This window comes from Peromyscus californicus, unplaced genomic scaffold (genome assembly GCF_007827085.1).
Source record: "Peromyscus californicus insignis strain IS unplaced genomic scaffold, ASM782708v3 Scaffold_20__1_contigs__length_68692818, whole genome shotgun sequence".
In the NCBI taxonomy this organism is placed as follows: Eukaryota; Metazoa; Chordata; class Mammalia; order Rodentia; family Cricetidae; genus Peromyscus; species Peromyscus californicus.
Genome location: NW_026294503.1, coordinates 4,259,566 through 4,274,138, shown reverse-complemented (window position 1 = coordinate 4,274,138; position 14,573 = coordinate 4,259,566). Strand labels below are relative to the sequence as shown.

The 14,573-nt window shown below is 48.0% G+C and overlaps 1 pseudogene; it reads right to left on the bottom strand.

Annotated features, from left to right (window-relative positions):
• Window positions 1–658: 658 nt before the first annotated feature.
• Window positions 659–1,251, bottom strand: LOC128116204 (60S ribosomal protein L17-like; annotated as a pseudogene).
• Window positions 1,252–14,573: the final 13,322 nt, after the last annotated feature.

Below are 14,573 nucleotides of genomic sequence, written 5' to 3'. Positions count from 1 at the left end.
GACCAGCTCTTTAGCCTCTGTGCATATAATACTGTCTTTCTAAAGATGATTCTTTTCCTTCCTGAGCGGTTCCAGGGCTTTGTGAACCCCATTTTATCTTCTTCAGGTTTTTTTTTTCAGGGTTTCATGTAGCCCATGCTGGCCTCCACCTTGGACCTCTGACCTTCCTGCTCCCGCCTCTCAAGAACTGGGAGTGCAGGTGTGTGCCACCACACCTGGTATATTCAGTGCTGAGGACTGAAACCAGGGCTGTGTGCACACTAGGCAAGCACTCTGTCAAGTGTATGGGATTTTTTGTTTATATATGCATATTACATTGATATTTATTCATGGGTGAGAGGGGCTCAGATGTACCACACACAGTGCTGGGATAATCTTTTTGAACACCGTGTGTGTCTCTGTCCTTCTTCGTCTGCCTAAGGCATCTTCTGATTGGTTTCATAAAGAGCCGAACAGCCAATAGCTAGGCAGGAGAGGATAGACAGGACTTCCAGAGAGATAGGAACTCTGGGAAAGGATCTGAGGTCGAAGACTCACCAGCCAGACTTGGAGGAAGTCTGCCGTAGAGTGCTGAGAAGAGGTAACCAGCTACGTAGTAAAACATAGATAACATAAATGGGTTGATTTAAGTTTTTTTTTTTTTACTTTTATCGGCATTTATTTTATGCGGAATTTATTCCCGTGCCATAAGTTTTTGTTTCTTCAGTTTCTTCTGGGATATCTTCTTCTTCTTCTGCGCAACCTCCTCTTCTGGCTTTGGAACAGTTTGTTCCTTTTCAGTGAGGATCATCTCGATGTCGGGGGGAGCTCATGTATGGGTTAATACGGCCATGAGCTCTGTAAGTCCGTCAGCGTATCTTAGGTGCTTTGTTCACCTGGATGTGTTCAATGACTAGAGAATCCACATCCAAGCCCTTAAGTTCAGCATTACTCTCTGCATTCTTAAGCATGTGCAGCAAAAATTCAGCACTCTTTTTAGGCCACCGGCCCTGCGTCCAGCCCCACTGTTTGGCCTGGGCGCACCTACCGACTCCACCATTGTACCGCCGGAAAGGCACACATTGCTTCTTTAAAGTGACATCTTTCAGATATTTGGTGGCTTTTCGGATATGCATACCCTTGATGGCCTGGGCAGTTTCACGGGTATTCTTAAAGTGAACCCGAAGATTTGAACCTCTTGATTTGCATGATTTCGTAGGGTTTTCTGGGTCAAGCGAGTAGCGAACTATCTTCACAGGTCACCTTAGGTCGCCTTCAGGAAGAGGCTGATTTAAGTTTTAAGAGCTAGTTGGGAACAAGCCTAAGCAAAGGCCAAGCTTTCATAATTAATAAAAAGTCTTCATGACATTATTAGAGAGCTAGCAATATAAAGAAAGACCTGTTACATTTGGCACCCAACGTGGAGGCATGTATATCAAGCACAGGGCATGAGAAAGCTAAGAAAAGTTATGGACACAGAGCCAGAAGGGGCTTCCTAGCAACTGCCATCTCTCAGGAAGTGATGGTGTTCACAGCTCTTCTAAGAGGCCCTGTCGTGCAGCCAAGCACTTGAGTAGGGTCTGTGAGCATCTAGTCTAGGAGACTAGGTAGCAATTCCTGCTAGCTTGGGCCCAGCAACTTCACAGAGCTGGAGCAGGTAGGCATGGCTTCTGGCTGGTGCCCACCTAAGGGGCAGAGCCAGCCACCAGCACCGTGTTCTAAGCAGAGCTGCAGAAAGAGCATGCAGAAGGGCAAAAGGAACATTTTTCCGGAGCCCCTGTGAGCAGACGCCTCAGTCTCTCTGACAGGCTTGTGAGTGCTCACTGCGAGCAACTGTCACCCTTCCTATTGGCTGGGTTGCAGTGGGTGGCCTGCCCCTTTAAGGCTTGGCTCACATAGTCAGAGACCAGCTGCAAGTATGGAAAAATGCAGGTCCAGACTGAGAAAACCTCTGAACAGGGACAGTATGCTTGAAAATGTATGTAGGTACTAAAGAAAGAAAAGAAAATGAATATAGACAGTCATAGAAAAAAGTAATAGGCCGGGCAGTGGTGGCGCATGCCTTTAATCCCAGCGCTCGGGAGGCAGAGCCAGGCGGATCTCTGTGAGTTCGAGGCCAGCCTGGGCTACCAAGTGAGTTCCAGGAAAAGGCTCAAAGCTACACAGAGAAACCCTGTCTCGAAAAACCAAAAAAACAAAAAAACAAACAAAAAAAAAAAAGAAAAAAGTAATAGTTTGAAAATAGTAAAGTGAAGTTTTTAAAGAGAGAGCAAAGTAATATAAAAAGAATAACCCAATTAACTTTAAATTTTTTAAATGCTAATGAACAAAAAGCAACAGCTACTGAGAGACATTGGATTGTGAAAAAACCCTGCTGAATTAAACTGTTGTATATATTTTAAGGGATGTCGTAACTTCAGAATTGAACTCAGGAAATGTGTTACGTTGGGGGAGAGGTTATACCTTTGTTCCCACAGGGGGAAAAAAAGCTACAGATTCCTTCAAAATTAATAAAGATCAGATTTGATCAGGGGACACCTCCTGAAAATCTTGGCTACACATGAAGGAAGAAACCAAGAAAAACTACAAGACAGGTGACATATATGCTGATTCCTCTACTGTGGGAACAGCTCTGAGACTGGATGAGACATGGTAAATCTTGTTGGCTACAGAGTCCTTGTGACAGTTTGGTCATGCAGTCCAAACAGACAGATAAAATTGACAGATGCCTTTTACCTGCTCAAACATAGAGCAGAGAATCATCTTTAGCTGACTTGTACATACCACACATTCCATACTTGTGTTAATGCAGGTATGTATGCTACCTTTAAAAGTCTGTGTTTTCAGAACAAAAGGACCAGACACCAATGAAGACTCATTGTGGGGCTCAGGTGGTCCAGCCCCACAGAATGTCTCTGTTGCCATTTCCTCAGAAATCTGCTTCCAGGACAATTTCAAAGTGGCTAGCTCAGATGGTCCAGCCTCACAGACTACTCTAGCCAGGACTTCAGTTAAGCCCTGCACTTTCCCACAACACAGAGACTGGACAACAAGGGATACAGCTAACTCTCCCAGGACTTGACTGTTATTCCAATTTTCTCAGGTCCCCTAAAGATGCCATTGCCCCCAGACAATAGGAAGCAATTTCACGATTATGATGCCCACATTCCCGAGAGATGGCATGTGTGGTTTTTGATCATTCAGTGGGTTATAGATGTTTGTCGTCTTTAGGGGGTTTGATTGCAAGATGTTATTGATCATAGTCAGGGGAAAAAAACTAAGCAAAGGAAGTTAGATTCAGGAATCTCTTTCTGAAAAGAAAAAAGAGGATATAGGAATGACAGGATAAAAGGGTAAATTATTGAATCTACTTTTAAACTAAAAAGCAACTACTAATCTCAAATACTTTACATTGGTATGGATTTTTGTATGTGGATACAAATTTAAGATTATTTTTGTTACAACATACTGTATACATATTTCTACTCTTGTTTAAGGTATTTCACCTGTGCAGATCATTTAAAAATGTAATGTAAAGTTCTAATGCTTGAAAGCTACTATTTCAAACTATGCAGAATAATTAAGAAATGCAGGTTAGTAGTTAGTCACCTTTTACAATCAAACTTATAGTCATGTTAGGTATGTTTTCAAGGTTAAACAGATTTATTTTAGATAGATAGGTGGTCTTCAAATACTTCAGGGATCTACAGAGTATGACATTTAAAATATTTTAATAACATGAGATTTTTCATGACAGTGAGGTAATGTCTGCTCCTGGCAGCACCAATAGACTTCAGAGAAGATGATGGGCATTGAAGAACCTCCATATGGGCAAGAAACTACCCTTGCTTTGACTGCTGACAATATGCTGTCCATATTGGACAAGCAGGACACAAAGGAAATTGACTACTGAACTTTACTAAGACAAGGTAGGCCAGTCCTTCAAAATTCCTGCCTCACAGAAAAATCTGTCAGGTATTCTAGGCCTGTAGACAAAAGATGGATGCCCAACATTGCAGAGGAACCCTGATGACTGTCCAGGCAGCCAGCTGTTTCTGTCATTTCTATAGTTTTAGAAGTTGCTTGTTCTGTACTTCCTGTTTACTCATGTAATATTATTTCCTTCTTGGACATTGTAGAATGTTATTTTAAAGTATGTTTCATTTTTTTCTTACTGCCTTTGCTAACAATGCAAAAATGTGTTACATTTGTTTTATTAAATAAAATTAACCTTTGAGCAGGAGACTGAGTCAGCAAGTAGCTGACAAGAAGTGATAGGGAGGAACCATGTGTAGCTAGGGTTCTTAGTTAAGGGCTGAGCAGAAGGGCGCTGGGTTTTTTGGAAGATACAAGCAAAGGGAGAAGGTTAACTACTTACTATCCATCCTCTGTGAGCAAGCAAAATCCCATCTCAACCTTTGAATGGTGAATTATTTAGAGGGATAGAGATCTAGATAAAGTTTCTCTTAACAGCTTTAATAGAGTCAGTGCCCGAGGGAGCAGAATTCCCTCAGGCTGTGGCCTTTGCAGCCAAATGCTGCTGGAAGCATCTGAGGTGCAGTTGTTGATTAGGATAGCAGTTACTTAAGGGGAAGTCACTATAAACAGTAAAAAACAGGCAACAACACTTGGGTCCTGCTGGGGGTTGAAGACTAGATAGTTATACCATTTTCTTTGTTACTAAATTCAGAAAAGAAACTTACAAAAGAGATGTAAAGTTTACAAGGTTAAGATACATAAAAGCAAGCCGGGCAGAGGTGGTGCACACCTTTAATCCCAGCACTTGGGAGGCAGAGCCAGGCAGATCTCTGTGAATCTGAGGCCAGCCTGGTGTACAGAGTGAGATCCAGGACAGGTACTAAAACTACACAGAGAAACCCTGTCTCAAAAAACAAAAAACAAAACAAAACAAAAAAAGATACATAAAAGCTAAAGTTGTTTATATAAAAATTGTTTTAAGGTCTAAAAGAATATTTTTAGGCTGGTAATACAAGTTATGATAGAAAGTGGTTTAGGAAGAAAACTTTGAACTCACCTAGATAGGATAGATAGTAGAGTATTTTCTCAGAATTTGCCAAATACAAATAGACTGGACATTGTGAATATAATTCTTACCTGATAATTGTTCTCACTGAATATAGTTTAACTGTGTTAGAGTTTTAAAAAAAACAGAACTTTTTTTATTTAGACAAAAAGGGAGAAATGTTGTGGGATATTTGATCACACTGTGAAACCCTGAGACTGTGTTAATAAAATCAGCCTTGCATCAGGGGATGAATCCAGTGACTAATTGACAGGAATTAGCCATAGAGAGTACGGAGGAACCAGGAATTCAGATAGAGAGATGCACAGGAAGGGGTAGGGAGGGACTTAGAGATTCACAGTCTCACAGTCATTTTTGGTTTGGGATGAGTGGAGGGAGGCACTCTTGCTGGGTCTCTGGACAAAAAGGTCAGCTGGTTGCTTCTCAGCTTCTCTGATCTAGCAGGTTTTCACCTTAACATCTCACTCCTGAGTGTTTATTGGTGAATAGAACAACTTAGTTAAAAACAACACACACTGTGGTTTGAATATGAACCCCAGAATTCGTTAGTTGAAAATAATCCCTAACGCAGCAGTGTAGTCTTGCCTAGCCAGGAACTCACTGTGCAAACGTGAGTGGTCTGAAACCTGTTATGTAGCCCAGGCTGACCTCAAACTTAGGTGATCCTCTTGCCTCAGCCTCCCCAGTGCTGGGATTACAGGTGTCACTACATCTACTTCAGATACCCCAAATGTGAGCCTAGGGGACAAACTGAGTTGGGATCTGAGCATTTTCTGATGGGGAGTGGGGGGAGGAGGGAGCAAGTTCTGCTCTCCCCACCCAGGTAATAAATTCTTCCTCCTAAGAATGTCGGGTGACCATCTGTGTACCCGGCAGTTTCTCTGGATAGGCCCCTTTTCACAGTGCAGCAACCCATGAGAAAGAAACGGCCGTCGGGACTCAACCCCAGCGTGGTTCTTCCCATCTGCCTGAGTCCCACTTGCAGGGGCTCTCCTCGGCTGACTTCCGTTGAAATCCAAAACCTCTCCCTGCGCCTTGACCCCCACAGCTTTTCTCTCCTTGTGTTTCCGCACATCAAACCCCATTTCTGCGTCCGCCTCCTGGAAGACTCCTGGCCCAGAATTGCTGCCAACAGCTCTTCTTCCCCTGTGGCCATAACATCTTGGCTTTGATTTATTTCCTGTCAGAGCTTGAGAAGTATGCAATTTTAATAAAGATGGAATCGGTCGGGAAGCTAGGTCCTCCTCTGCAGGCCACACCAAGCTCATCTGTGGAACTATACACTGCCTCCCAGACCGGGGCTGAGCGAGGCAGCCAATGGCCTGGCAGAGGACAATTGTGGTACTAACACGTGCTTTGGGATGCAGTCCCTGTCACAGAGTCCCTAGTGGATGCTCATCATTGTCCACAAGGCCAGTTCATTCTACAGGGAAAGAAAAACTTGGTAGAAAGAATTGGAACAGAGACATATTTGCCAAGTAGAATGGATCAATACCAGGATGTACGAGGAGGGCCGGGAGTGGGAGTGGCGATCACTTAGGAGGAAATGTGCTGTGTGGATGAAGTCCAGGGCAATCCCACTGGTCACTTGTAGCACTCCATAAGCACTAAGTGCTGGAAGTGCTCTTCAAGGGTTTCCCGGAGCCACTGAGAGCAGAACTGCAGGGTATCCATGGGCTGGGGAGGCTCAGTGGTGAAGTGTTTGCCTAGCCAACACAAGGCCCTGGGTTCAAACCCCCAATACGGATGGGGCTTGGGGACCCACAGCCTCCTAGCCGAGTTCGCAGGTACACGGCTGGATTTCAAATAGGTCCCTTCAAGTGACCATAGAAAAGTTGGGCTTGGTGGCACATGCCTGTAATTCCAGCACTTGGAAGGTTGAGTAAGTACTAGCTAGAAAACTAGGCCACTCTGGGCTACAAAGTGAGGTCTGTCTTCAAACAAAGAAAAGCCTGAAGGAGTGGGGAAGGGCCGTCAGCCCGCAGTGATGACGGGGAAGGCCGTCAGCCCGCAGTGACGGGGAAGGGCCGTCAGCCCGCAGTGATGGGGAAGGCCGTCAGCCCGCAGTGATGACGGGGAAGGCCGTCAGTCTATGGTGTTGATGGGGAAGGCCATCAGCCCGCAGTGACGGGGAAGGCCGTCAGCCCGCAGTGGTGATGACGGGGACCGGCCATCGGGAAAGAGGCCCCTTTCCTCTCACCCTGCAGTGGAGACACACTCCACCACGGGAGTTTCTCAAAGCCAAATGTAGAAACCACTAATGGAGTCTCCCTTTTTTTCTTTTATCCACAGAAAAACAGAAGCACAGAGAAGTTCCGTGACTTGCTTGATGGTTACACAGGAAGTTAACAAAAAAAAGTTAGAACCCAGGACGGCGCAGGCCTTGTTCTGCTCTCTTCCCGTTGCCGGGCCACTCTCTACAGAATTACCTTTTTTTTTTTTTTTAATACATCAACTTCATGGCTAGTCAGGTCTGCCCCTGCATCGACAAGATAACTGCTTCAGGCTGAGCTGCTTGGGGGATGCGCCAGAGAGACTCCCAGGCTCTCTCAGTTCCTCTGTGAGCTCCTCCTCAGTTCTCAGCCTTCCGAACACTATAGCCCTTTAATCCAGTTCCTCATGGTGTGGCGACCCCCAACCATAAAATTACGTCGTTGCTACTCCATGACTGCAATTTTGCTCCTGCTGAGACTCCTAATGTAAATACCTGTGTTTTCTGATGGCCTCAGGCGCCCCTCCCTCCCGTGGAAGGGCTGTTCGACCTCCCCAAGGGGCTGCGACCCACAGGTTGAGAACCACTGCCCTAACTGCTCGTGGAAGTGTATGAAGTGACTGACATTGCAGCACAGAGGCAGCGTGGCAGGGCGGAACAGCCTGGGCTCGGAAGCAGATGAGCCTGGCCTTGAGCCCCGGCTCCCTCCAGGCTCTCGGACGTTCGGCACTCTCGTGGAGCACGGGTTCTGTGTCTGTCGGGGAGCACGGCACCTGCTTTGCCGGCTGCTTCCCTGGGGGAGCCCCGCACAGCTGGGGAGCGGAACAGGAGACTAGGACTCGACCTGAGGGTGGAGGGTATGGTGACGGGAAAATGAGTGTGTGCGACAACGGAGAGACGACCCAGCTGTCTCCCGATGGCGCGGACTTCAGGAGACGGCCTTCAGGCATGCGCAGAGTCAGGCTCCAAAGAGGATCGAGAAAAGAGGACTGCCTAATAACCGAGGGGAGGGTAGTGGACCGGGGAGGTGGCACAGGGGACCTGAGGAGGAGGTGAGAAGAGGTCAGGCCACAGAGGCAGCGGGAGTGGACTGTGGGGCTCTCAGGGGAGAAGACGGAGCGGGAGCACTGGGAACAGAGAGGCTCCCGAACCCGCCATGCTGGACCCACAGCACAGGTTCCCTGGGGCAGAAGGGGAACTCCCTCTCAACACAGTCTTGACCTGAACTCTGAACTCTCCTGAGGCTGAAGAGTAAGGCCAGATTTCCTTAGTTTCATCTCTCAGGCCTGTACTGAAGTGTTTTATTTTGGTTTGTTTGTTTTTGTTTTGAGACAGGGTCTCACTCTGCAGCACAGGCTGGCCTGGAAGTCTCTGGGATCTTCCTGCCTCGGCTTCCAGAGTGTTGGGATTACGGGCATGAATTACCCTGGTGTTCTATGGGTGAAGAATCTAAGGCCTGAATGGCTGTAAGGGCTTTCCCAAAGTCACACAGCTGAGAAGTGGCAGACCTGAACTTGAAGGCCAAGCCTTTGGGCTCCTCAGATCCTTGTGGCTTTCCGGTTGGATGGCCCTGTGTCCTCTGATACTGGGCAGGCAGGTCACAGGTCACACAGCTGGGGACATACAGCCAAGTTTGACTTCAAATAAACGACAAGTGCTACACAGAATTCTTCCGCCCTGAGCACACACTGAAATCATCCAGGGAGCCCGAGAAGAAGGAATGGTGACTCCTGGGCTCCAGAATGTCACTGAACCCGGAATCCAGGGCTGGCTGGCCTCACTGAGTTTGAAAAGTCCCAGATGACTAGCATGCAGCCAGACTGTGAATCACTGAGCCAGGGCATCGACACCAACAGGTCAGTCCCCACGATGGCGTGCCTCGGTGATCTTGAGTGGCAGGCCATCTGTGCGGTTCACAGGCCCTTCTGTGCGCGCTTCATCGGCAGGCGGTTCTCTCCCACCTCTCTCCCTCTCTGCCATATTGCCTTCTGATTTGGTCTTCAGACTCTCGGTGATGACTAATTAATCCTCCGGAAGCATCCAAGAAGACCTGCTTGTGGGTGAGCCATCTGGAGCTCCTCTTCGCTGGACTTGGACTCCGGGGAAGAAGCGGGAGGAGGGTGAAGGATGACTCATCTTTCAGGAGAAACGAGACCATTGTGTCTCCACGAGGAAGACTGTGGTCTCAGGGGTTCTAACTTTCTTCCTGGCTTTCCGGTGGCTCTAGATGGGGCATTTTCTCTCTCCTGTACACTCATGTCCACACTTGCCCTGTCGATAGGAAGGTGGAGACATTCCAGGTTGCTCCTATTGCCTTTCACAAAGTGAACTGGTTTGTCTTTGACGATGTGCACCACAGAATGCTCTGGGGATTTCAGAGCTCACTTGCATGACATCTTTTCTGGTAATAGTCTCTTTTATAAATGGGGTGGTGGGGAGAAAGCCTGGGATCACCAACTACGTATTAAATACCTGCTCTAAGACAGAGAAAGTCTTAAAACTCTACCCAGTTTCCCTTTCACTCTGTCTCAAAACATAAAGCAAATGAAGGGTGGTTACAGAGGCTCTCAGCCACCACCCTCTGTGGAACTGGGCCTTCAGCCCACAGGCTCCTCTTCCTCAAGGAGGTGGTGCCCTTTGGGTCACTTACAACCCAAGACTTGTGAATATCAAGTACAGAATGGCAAACCCCTATTTTAAATGGGCAGGGTTTTATACTCTGAAACTCAAGGCCAGAACTGGCCTGAAGGCAGTGTTTGCTTTCTGAAGACAGAGAGAGAGAGAGAGAGAGAGAGAGAGAGAGAGAGAGAGAGAGAGAGAGAGAGAGAGAGGCGGCACAGAGTAGAATGGGTGTGGAGGTGGGGAGGATCCAGGAGGAGATGAGGGAGGGGAACCCTGATCAGAATATACTGTATGAAAAAAATTTTTCAGAACAAATTTTTTAAAATATAGGTAAGGAAAAGTAAGGGAATTTTATAAACTGTAGGTCTGGGCCTGGGTGGGGCTAGCCTGTGCAAAGCCCAATGTTGGAACCTCAGCCCAGCAAACAGGTTCAATAGGGGCATCAGGATTCCCCAGAGAGATTCTAAAACTGTGGAATTGCTGGAATCACAAAGTGGTTCCCACCAGAGGGATAGGCCCAAGAATTAACATGTCTAACAAGCTCCCACATACCTGTCATTCAGGCCTTGGGAGAAGAAGAGGGAGAATCCAGAGTTTAAGTCATCCTCAGCTACACAGAGTTTGAGGCCAGCTTGGGCCAGCTGACACTGTCTTAGAAAAGAGAAAACAAATGGAGATAAGCCTGCTGTGGAGATGGGCTTGGACACCCCAGCACTGGGGAGGCAGAGGCGGGAAGACCAGGAACTGGAAGCCAGCCTGAGCCGTGTAACAAGGCACTCTCAAAACAAGAACCACTAAGCTCCTAAGTACTAGAACAAGAAAATGCAAATCATTACTTCCTAGTTCCTTACGCCAGGGACCCTCCGGCCACTGCTTAGCAGCTCTCTGGAGAGTGACAGTTATTTAGTGAAGAAAGGGAGTTCTTGGCCCCTAACTACTGATGTCTAGTAACATGCCATAAGTAATACCTAGTAACAGCACACACACACACACACACACACACACACACACACACACACACACACACCAGGGAGGGCTTGAGGAAGAGAGAGGTCTTGTGACTATCAAAAGCTTGGCTTTAGGTCTTAAAAGTTCAAGTCCCCGAGACCGGGAATACTAGGTTTCTGCCAGACACCAGGGTCAGAAACCCAAATGGCGTGACCTGTTTGTGTCCATGAGGGCAGCACCCAGCCACATCCACTGTTTGAAGACTGCTGGCTTTGGAGCTGCTGGGACAGAGTTGAGTGCTTGCCACAGGGACAGACTGTTCTGAAGAACCAGAAATATTTACCATCTGGCCCTTTAGAGAAAGACATTGCCAGAAACCGTAGAGTGTGTACAATGTGGGATGGTATAGAGAGATGGGGGGGGGGCAGGAAGTGGAAAAAGCAGTTTTCCCATCCCTGAAAAGGGAGCTGAAGGACTCTCTACCACCTGGTGGGAATGCAGAGGGCCGTCAGGTCAGGACAAGATGATAGCCTCTCGGCATCTGTCCCAGTCTGCCTCACTGTTGCTGTGATAAAACTCCACCACCAAAAGCAACTTGGTAAAGCAAAGAGTTTCTTTGGCTTATAGCTTACAATCCACTGTTAGAAAAGCCAGGGCAAGCTGAACACAGACACAGACACCACAAAGGAATGACGCTCACCGGCTTGCTTCCCATGCCTTGCTCAGCTTGCTTTCTTATAGAACCCAGGACCAGCTGCCCAGGGGTGGCACCACTCACAGTGGCTGAGCCCTCTCCCATCAACCGTTAATCACGAAGATGCCCAGTAGGCTTGCCTACAGGCCAGTGGGATGAATGTGGCCTTTTCCCAATTGAGGTTCCCTCTTCCTCAGTGCTCCTCACTTGTATCAGCTCGGTCACCCCCATCCAACCAGCAGTCGCCATGATGAGGACAAGAGCTGGGCCGTCGAGATGGACAGGTGGAAAAGGTGCTTGCTGTTAACCCTAACTACCTGGGTAACCCAGGAGTCACTGGTGGACAGAAGGAACTGACTCCTGCAAGTTGTCCTCTGACCTCCACGGGTACAGTGTTACACACATCTGCATGAAGCAAACAAGCAAACAATAAATAAATACAATAAATTCCAGTTTTAAATTTCCAACTTCCTATAGACATTTTGTCGGTGGGTCAGCCTCTGTGGAGATGCTCTTGCCCCACAGGTTTCTGGAATGGGAAGAGTGGAGCAAGTAAGAGGCGGACCATCTGTGGGTCCGCAGGAAAGACTTTGTACTTGGACAGTCCTGTCCCAACTGATGTCCACACACGGTGGAGTAGGCTCTCCAGCACACATCAGGCACTTAAAGCCTTTGCTTTTTATCATCAAGGGGACATAGCCTCTCTGCCACTACTGTGGATGGATTCATTTTCCAATGCAATAAGCAAGCATTGCACTCATTTCACAGATGCAAACCTGCCCCTTGGAGGTCTTAGAAAACTAGCTTACAGTGAGTCCATATTTTAAGGAACAGGCAAAGCCCGTGGCTGCCAGCAGGGGTTGAGTGACTGCCATGGCGCCTTCCTGGGACTCCCTCCTGCTGGACCACAAGCATTCAGAAAGAGAAGTAATGACAGGGGACAGTGAAGCTATGCTGTCACACTGCTCTTGCTGTTTGTGACCCCAACGTCTCGCTCACGGTCTTTTTCTTCAACAAGCCAGCTTTCAGTTTGCTCATTTCTTGCATCTGGAGAACTCTGAGACTCTTGGCCTTCGCCCTTGACCTCTGCACAACTGCAGCCGACCACGTTGGCTGAGCCCTTCCGTCTTGCTGTCCTCATCCTGAATTGATTTGGTGCTCAGCGTAAAGGTGCTCTCCCGACTCCTTGTACAGCAGGCTCCTCGCAGTTGGGGGCAAACACACGCAGGTGAGCTGGACACTTGTGCAGAGGTTTGGCGGCCTCACAGATCCCACGTGCGAGGCCATCGTGGATAAGACAGTGTCTGTCACACCTCCCTCAGCCATGGCGGCGGGTGACAGGGGAAGCCCAATCTTAAATAAAGAACCTTTAATTGCCTCAGAGTGATTCAGTGGCATCAGGATAAAAACAGCCCTGGGTCCTATTCTTTAATACATTACTGTATTACAACATTGACAGTATTTTTCAATCTCTAGTGCTGTTTTTGAAGAGATGTAAACCTCTCTCTTTCTGAGTGTCTCAGAAACCTGTCCCTGAACGTCCCACTCTATTGCAGGACACCCATCTCTTTCTCCAGATCCTCTGCAAAGCTCCTTCCCGCCAAGGATGCATGGGATGTCAGCTCTCACTGACCCGCTCTCCTGCCTTCTTTCCCGGGCCTCACTCACTCTGTCTCTTTCAGTACAAATAGCCTCTTGGTTGGTTGTTTCCCGGTCCTCTACAGTTCCAGTCCTTGGGCACTGCCCTCAACAGACACTCCAAGGCAGTGGTTCTTAACCTGTGGGTCAAGAGCCCTTGGGGGTGGTCAAATCACCCTTTCAGAGAGGTTGCCTAAGACCATCTGCATACCAGATATTTACATTGTGATTCATAACAGTAGTAAAATTACAGTAATGAAGTAGCAATGAAAATAATTTAATGGGAGTCACCACAACATGAGGGACTGTATTAATGGGTCACCACATCAGGAAGGTTGAGAACTGCCGCTCTAAAGACTTGGCATGGACCCTCCTTAGAAGGTGTGTATGCAGATGCGGGCATGCGCACAGTACTTGGGTCATTAGATTTTGTGTGAGTCTGTCTTAGAGTTGGTTGTCACTGTGAGGCTGTGAGGCTCCCAGCAAATACTAAGTGCTGGAGAAACAAGTGTGCACATGAATGCATGGAAGGGATGGGACAGGAGCAAGACAGCCAGCCGATGCTGTCACGATCCCCCGTGTGTGGGCTGTGAGATTTGGATGGTGCCTGGTAACGTGGGAATCAGAGGTTGAGTGAGGAGGAGCCTGAGAAGAAGTGTCCTGAATAGAGTCTGAGCCTGCTTGGCTCTAGAGTATGGGAGAGAGAAAGGAATCAAAGACGCCCAGCCATTAAGCTAGAACAGGCTGGGACAGAGGGGGTGGGGGGGCAGCAGTAGTGGGCAGAAGGAGGCAGGGCTGCCACACACCCAGGCACCCCTCGGGGCACTCTTCACACTTCCCAGTCTGTGTGCTGAAACAGTGCTGGGCACAGCTTTTTCACAGGCTGGATGCAAGGGGCAGTCCTCGGAGAAGTAGGCTCTTCTACAGCATGCAACAGAACTCCCTAATGGAGCCCCTTCCCAGCCATCCATCCTGAGAAACGCCTTTCAGTGGCAGTAGCCCTAGCCTGTCTGGAGCCGTGAGCATCTCTGACGGGACACATACTGAGGGGTGCAGACCTACACAACGAGTTTCTCTTGAGTGATTGGCTGGTGTGACTATGGAGGCTGAAAAGTCCCAGGGAACTGCCATCTGCCTGCTGGAGCAGTGACTCCCCTGGCTGAAGATAATACTGCAGCTCAAATAGAAAGCAATGTGTCTGCTCCTTTGTCCCACTAGGGCCCCCAGAGGATTGCTGATGCCCACCCATATCCGTGAGAGTGAGTGACACTTCTGCTCAGACTATCAACTCAAGGCTGCTTTCTAGATCCTCCCCCACAAATAACCCATGACCACAGATACTATGAGCTATCTGGCATGCCTTAGCCCAGTTTAGTTGACATAATTAACCATCACAGGGCCTTCCAAAACAGTCAGAAGTTAAGCCTCATTCTGAG